The sequence below is a fragment of the Crinia signifera genome, chromosome 12 (genome assembly GCF_055691185.1).
Source record: "Crinia signifera chromosome 12, ASM5569118v1, whole genome shotgun sequence".
In the NCBI taxonomy this organism is placed as follows: Eukaryota; Metazoa; Chordata; class Amphibia; order Anura; family Myobatrachidae; genus Crinia; species Crinia signifera.
Window position 1 is genome coordinate 18,234 of NC_139228.1, and position 7,105 is coordinate 25,338.

Sequence of the window (7,105 nt, forward strand, 5' to 3'; positions counted from 1 at the left end):
GGCGAGGCATGGCGCCCTTCAGCCACATGCCATGCCCAAGGTTGCCCTGGCATCATTTGCTGACCCCCAAAGTGGAAGTTGGCGGGGCCTGGCACCCTTAAGCCCCCGGCCATGCCCATGGTAGCCCTGGCAACTGTTGCTGGCCCCCAAAGCGGAAGTGGGCGGGTCCTGGCGCCCTTAAGCCCCCTGCCATGCCCAGGGTTGCCCTGTCAACTGTTGCTGGCCCCCAAAGCGGAAGTGGGCGGGTCCAGGCGCCCTGAATCCCACTGCCATGCCCAGGGTTGCCCTGGCAACTGTTGCAGGCCCCCAAAGCGGAAGTGGAAGGGGCCTGGCGCCCTTAAGCCCACTGCCATGCCCAGGGTTGCCCTGGCAACTGTTGCAGGCCCCCAAAGCGGAAGTGGGCGGGTCCAGGCCCCCTTAAGCCCCCTGCCATGCCCAGGGTTGCCCTGGCAACCGTTGCTGGCCCCCAAAGCGGAAGTGGGCGGGTCCTGGCCCCCTTAAGCCCCCTGCCATGCCCAGAGTTGCCCTGGCAACTGTTGCTGGCCCCCAAAGCGGAAGTGGGCGGGGCATGGCGCCCTTCAGCCCCCTGCCATGCCCAAGGTTGCCCTGGCATCTGTTGCTGACCCCCAAAGTGGAAGTTGGCGGGGCCTGGCGCCCTCAAGCCCCCTGCCATGCCCAGGGTTGCCCTGGCATCTGTTGCTGGCCTCCAAAGCGGATGTGGGCGGGGCCTGGCGCCCTTAAGCCCCCTGCCATGCCCAGGGTTGCCCTGGCAACTGTTGCAGGCCCCCAAAGCGGAAGTGGGCGGGGCCTGGCGCCCTTAAGCCCCCTGCCATGCCCAGGGTTGCCCTGTCAACTGTTGCTGGCCCCCAAAGCGGAAGTGGGCGGGGCCTGGCGCCCTTAATCCACATGTCATGCCCAGGGTTGCCCTGGCAACTGTTGCTGGCCCCCAAAGCGGAAGAGGGCGGGGCCTGGCGCCCTTATGACCCCATTCCATGCCCAGGGTTGCCCTGGCAACTGTTGCTGGCCCCCAAAGCGGAAGTGGGCGGGGCCTGGCGCCCTTATGCCCGCATGCCATGCCCAGGGTTGCCATGGCAACTGTTGCTGGCCCCCAAAGCGGAAGTGGGCGGGGCCTGGCACCCTTAATCCCCATGTCATGCCCAGGGTTGCCCTGGCAACTGTTGCTGGCCCCCAAAGTGGAAGTGGGCGGGGCCTGGCGCCCTTAAGCCCCCTGCCATGCCCATGGTTGCCCTGGCAACTGTTGCTGGCCCCCAAAGCGGAAGTGGGCAGGGCCTGGCGCCCTTATGCCCCCCCTGCCATTCCCAGGGTTGCCCTGGCAACTGTTGCTGGCCCCCAAAGCGGAAGTGGGCGGGGCCTGGCGCCCTTATGCCCCCCTGCCATGCCCAGGGTTGCAAGCAGGAGGAGGAGTTTGCAGGTGCACACTAAATATATATGCTAGACCTTTTAATATCTTGCTATATTGCATTTGAGGTTATTAGCATAGTAATGGCCATTATTATCGGCTTGTCCACCGCATCCAGGTTACCTCAATAGGACAAGTCCCTAACACTACTCTGGGACAGGTCCAGGGCACAGGGCCCCCCAGGCCAGCCCAGCAGAACCACCCCATGGCATCACATTAGTGTGAAATTAAAGTGATAGTAAAAGGGATAGGGGAAATGATATGTGATAGGACTTACCTAGGTAAGAAGTAATAATAAATGTGAAGGGTGCTACATATATATTAAACAAACTAAAGGGGTGATTAAAAGTATACGATATGATGCCATGGAGCAGCCCAGCAACAGCAGCCCAAAGAGCCCAGCGCCCCAAACACAGTCCCACAGACTAACACTCAGCATATATGTATAGTAGGACTTACCCTCATAGTGCCAAGCTGAGGTGTGCAGTCTTGAATGTTGGGACTCCAACCTATTTATCAATCTGGGGCAGGTGGGTGGGGTGCTAGTTAGGGAGGAAGGCGTCTCTAGTTCCTTCCAGTGTGTATGAATACACAATATATAGTACATAGTACATAGGGGGAGGGGCCCTAAACTGCACACCCTGGACATATGAGGTGCTACCTGCCACATAACAGAACACACAGATCATGAACAGGCTACGGTGACATGTGGTAATATACCCAGCACCTGTATAGGTCTATGCACCTGGCACGTCTCCATGTACTGCTTTCTGCTGGGGCCTATCCTCTGCGGCTGTACACATCACAGTACACACAGATCATGTACAGGGTACGGTGACATGTGGTAATATACCCAGCACCTGTATAGGTCTATGCACCTGGCACGTCTCCATGTACCGCTTTCTGCTGGGGTCTATCCTCTGCGGCTGTACACATATCAGTACGTACAGATCATGTACAGGGTACGGTGACATGTGACAATATACCCAGCACCTGTATAGGTCTATATACCTGGCACGTCTCCATGTACCGCTTTGTGCTGGAGTCTTTCACAACCAGGGGTGCCGAGAGAGGGGGGGAGCAGGTACAGTTTACCTGGGCCCGGGCCTGTCAGGGGGGCCCTGGTCTGGACACACAGTTCCCATTCCAGCCACCACCAGCAGCAGCAGGTGCCAGTGCCATGTCTCCAGTCCAGCAGTCCCAGACCTGGTTCCCCAGCCATGTCTAGGTCACTGTGTTCCAAGGTGGAAGGTGGGTGGCTGGTTGCTCTGTGTCTGCTGCCTCCCTGCATGCTGCTGGGGCTGAGATCCGACTCTGGAAGTCAGCATGTAACCCCTGACAGAGCATGTACTGTAACTCCATGACATTGAGCATGTTAACCCCTGGAAAGCATATAAATCCATGGCAATGAGCATGTTAACCCATGGCAGAGCATGTAAATCCATGGCAACAAGCATGTTAACCCCTGGCAGAGCATGTAACACCTGGCAGAGCAGGTTAATCCAATGGCAACGAGCATATTAACCCCTAATATGCGATGAGCATTACGGTGTGTGGAATAATGTGTAATGGGCATTATGGCATGTGGTAAAATATGTAATAGGTATTATGGTGTATGGCATAATGTGTACTTCCCACTACGGTGTGTGGAATAACATGTAATGAGCTTTATGGCATGTGGTATAATATGTAATGGGTGTGTGACATGTGTAATAGACATTACGGTGTACATTTTTGTCCCTGTATCCACCTTGGAAGCAGTGGTGTAACAACAGGTCAGCAGAGGAGCTCTGTCTGTGGGGGCCCCAGAAAGTTGTTGTACCGGGGCCCAGGATTTCTCTTGGCGGCCCTGTTCACAACACAACCGTACGCACAGATCATATTTGTCTTTGGATTTAGTTAGAATGGTCTAGGCATGCACATGACAAGTGGCTGAAGGTTTCCTTCATCCTTCTTGTGATTGTGCTTTTAGCAGTTCCATTGTCTTCCTTCACCAAGTACCCTTCCAGCCCATTGTAGTTAAGGCTTTCCAAAAACGGTGATGGATCATTAGGTCGACAATAATTGGGTAACACCATTAGTTTGACATGAGTCTATGTGTTCACAAGCATTAGGTCGTCATGGGCAAAGTCAAATGGTCGAAATGGGGTTTTTCAGTGACCTGATTGTCAACACAGTCAACATGGACACTGAAACGTAGCAACGTGTCCCTTTTGCATGGTTCACTGTGCTTGCCATGCTTTGGGCATAGTGCCTCACTATGCTTGGCACATTATTTTTCTCCACCATGCCCTAGTGGATGGTAGGGCATGTAAAACCACCTGTCGGCTCAAAAAACTGAAAAATTCCATGTCAACCTTATCCATGTTGACCTAATGGTTGTGTCGACCTAATCCTGTCTGCATGTCGACCCAATGCTTGGCGACTTAATGGCTGTATACCCCAAAAAAAAACTGCTTCTAGTGCAATACTCCACCTTAGAAATTTCCAAATGGGGTAAGAGACCCAGCAGAGACCAAGCAAGTGTAGCGACCATAGGATTCCATGATGGTAGCAGCTTTAAAGAAGGATTCAAATCAGTTGACAGTGCAGCTTAAACGGGAAAGCCGGGACCCCTTGACAGCAATGAAATAGGCAGCTAATAAAATGAAACGTGTGACTCAGACACAAGACACAAGTGTGTTGTTTCTATTACCGATATTTTTCCTCCTGGCTGCCGGGTGATATACTGTATGGTTGGAAATTGTCTATATCCTCAGACAGCGCCAGATTAAGCCTTCGGGGGGCCCGGGGCACTTTAGAAAGCGGGGCCCCCCTTGCACTTGTCATTACTGGCAGCAAGCTGCATAGGAGAATATTACACTGTCAAAACATAAAGTAAATGCAGTATAAACTTGGTCAATGGGTAACTGCAGTGGGGAGATTATATATATATATATATATATATATATATATATATATATATATATATATATATATATATATATACACCACATGAAAAGCCTGTGTTTTTCCCTCTGCACCTTACTCTGTAGGGCTGTAGGAGACCTCAAAGTCCCAGTGCTGCCTCTGAGAAACCCTCCCATGACTAGGCTGCTGCTGCTGTCCTCCATGGACCTGAGAAGCATGTAATGAGCTCCACCAATCAGAGGTCAGCAGAAACCTCTGAGCCTCTGCCCTCTTGTTCAAAGTGTCATGGGGCTTAGTCAACTCCCAGTAATGCACTGCACACTTGTGCAGTCAGTGTGCCTCTGCTCCCCATGCTCTGCACCATTAACATTGTCTCATTGGCAGATAGGTGAAGCTGCAGCACTACCCCACTCCCTTGCACAAAACCATTAGCTATAACAAAATATTAATAATATATATATTTTTTAAATACATGCCAACCACAGGGGGCCCTTATCTAGAGGGGGCCCAGGGGTACTGACCCCTTTTGCCCCTGCTTTAATCCGGCCCTGTTCTCAGATGTGTGGTGGGTCTGTGGGATGGTTGCATGGTTCCCTGTACACAGTTATGATGAGTTTCCTGGTTTGAGTCCCAGGACCAGCGTTAATTATACTACCTTTAATTTTCCCCTGGCTGTCGTCTCATTATAGGTAATAGTCTCAGGATAGCCTTAGTTGTGTGGTGGCACAGCTGGAAGGCTGCCTGGTGCTGTGATGCTGATAAGGCTAGGAGTGTGGGCCCATTGCTGTACATTTACCACTGTGCGGTTCAAGACACAACTACCTGGGCAAATTCACACCACCTTGTACGCTGGATCCACATGACATGGCGGTCCAGTGGCTTGTGGGTGACGCCTCAGCCTTCCTGAATTGTATACATAGAAACATAGAATGTGACGGCAGATAAGAACCACTTGGCCCATCTAGTCTGCCCCTTTTTTAAACATGTTACCTCAAACCATATTTGATCCTTATTTTTTTGTAAGGATATCAATATGCTTATCCCAAGCATGTTTACATTGTACTACTGTATTTGCATCTACCACCTCTGATGGTAGGCTATTCCACTTATCTACTACTCTTTCTGTGAAGTAATTCTTATTCACATTTCCCCTGAATCTTCCTCCCTCTAGTGTCAGTGCATGTCCTCGTGTTCTGCTGCTCCTCTTCCTGTGAAGAATGTCTCCCACCTGTACCTTCCTCCCTCTAGTGTCAGTGCATGTCCTCGTGTTCTGCTGCTCCTCTTTCTGTGACTAATGTCTCCCACCTGTACCTTCCTCCCCCCAGTGTCAGTGCATGTCCTCGTGTTCTGCTGCTCCTCTTCCTGTGACTAATGTCTCCCACCTATACCTTCCTCCCCCTAGTGTCAGTGCATGTCCTCGTGTTCTGCTGCTCCTCTTCCAGTGAAGAATGTCTCCCACCTGTACCTTCCTCCCTCTAGTGTCAGTGCATGTCCTCGTGTTCTGATGCTCCTCTTCCTGTGAAGAATGTCTTCCACCTGTACCTTCCTCCCTCTAGTGTCAGTGCATGTCCTCGTGTTCTGTTGATCCTCTTCCTGTGAAGAATGTCTCCCAGCTGCACCTTCCTCCCTCTAGTGTCAGTACATGTCCTCGTGTTCTGCTGCTCCTCTTCCTGTGACTAATGTCTCCCACCTGTACCTTCCTCCCTCTAGTTTCAGTGCATGTCCTCGTGTTCTGCTGCTCCTCTTCCTGTGACTAATGTATACCACCTGTACCTTCCTCCCCCTAGTGTCAGTGCATGTCCTCGTGTTCTGCTGCTCCTCTTCCTGTGACTAATGTCTCCCACCTGTACCTTCCTCCCCCTAGTGTCAGTGCATGTCCTCGTGTTCTGCTGCTCCTCTTCCTGTTAAGAATGTCTCCCACCTGTACCTTCCTCCCCCTAGAGTCAGTGCATGTCCTCATGTTCTGTTGCTCCTCTTCCTGTGAAGAATGTCTCCCACCTGAATCTTCCTCCCTCTAGTGTCAGTGCATGTCCTCGTGTTCTGCTGCTGCTCTTCCTGTGACTAATGTCTCCCACCTGTACCTTCCTCCCTCTAGTGTCAGTGCATGTCCTCGTGTTCTGCTGCTCCTCTTCCTGTGACTAATGTCTCCCACCTGTACCTTCCTCCCTCTAGTTTCAGTGCATGTCCTCGTGTTCTGCTGCTCCTCTTCCTGTGACTAATGTCTCCCACCTGTACCTTCCTCCCCCTAGTGTCAGTGCATGTCCTCGTGTTCTGCTGCTCCTCTTCCTGTGACTAATGTCTCCCACCTGTACCTTCCTCCCCCTAGTGTCAGTGCATGTCCTCGTGTTCTGCTGCTCCTCTTCCTGTTAAGAATGTCTCCCACCTGTACCTTCCTCCCCCTAGAGTCAGTGCATGTCCTCGTGTTCTGTTGCTCCTCTTCCTGTGAAGAATGTCTCCCACCTGAATCTTCCTCCCTCTAGTGTCAGTGCATGTCCTCGTGTTCTGCTGCTGCTCTTCCTGTGACTAATGTCTCCCACCTGTACCTTCCTCCCTCTAGTGTCAGTGCATGTCCTCGTGTTCTGCTGCTCCTCTTCCTGTGAAGAATGTCTCCCACCTGAATCTTCCTCCCTCTAGTGTCAGTGCATGTCCTTGTGTTCTGCTGCTCCTCTTCCTGTGACTAATGTCTCCCACCTGTACCTTCCTCCCTCTAGTGTCAGTGCATGTCCTCGTGTTCTGCTGCTCCTCTTCCTGTGAAGAATGTCTCCCACCTGAATC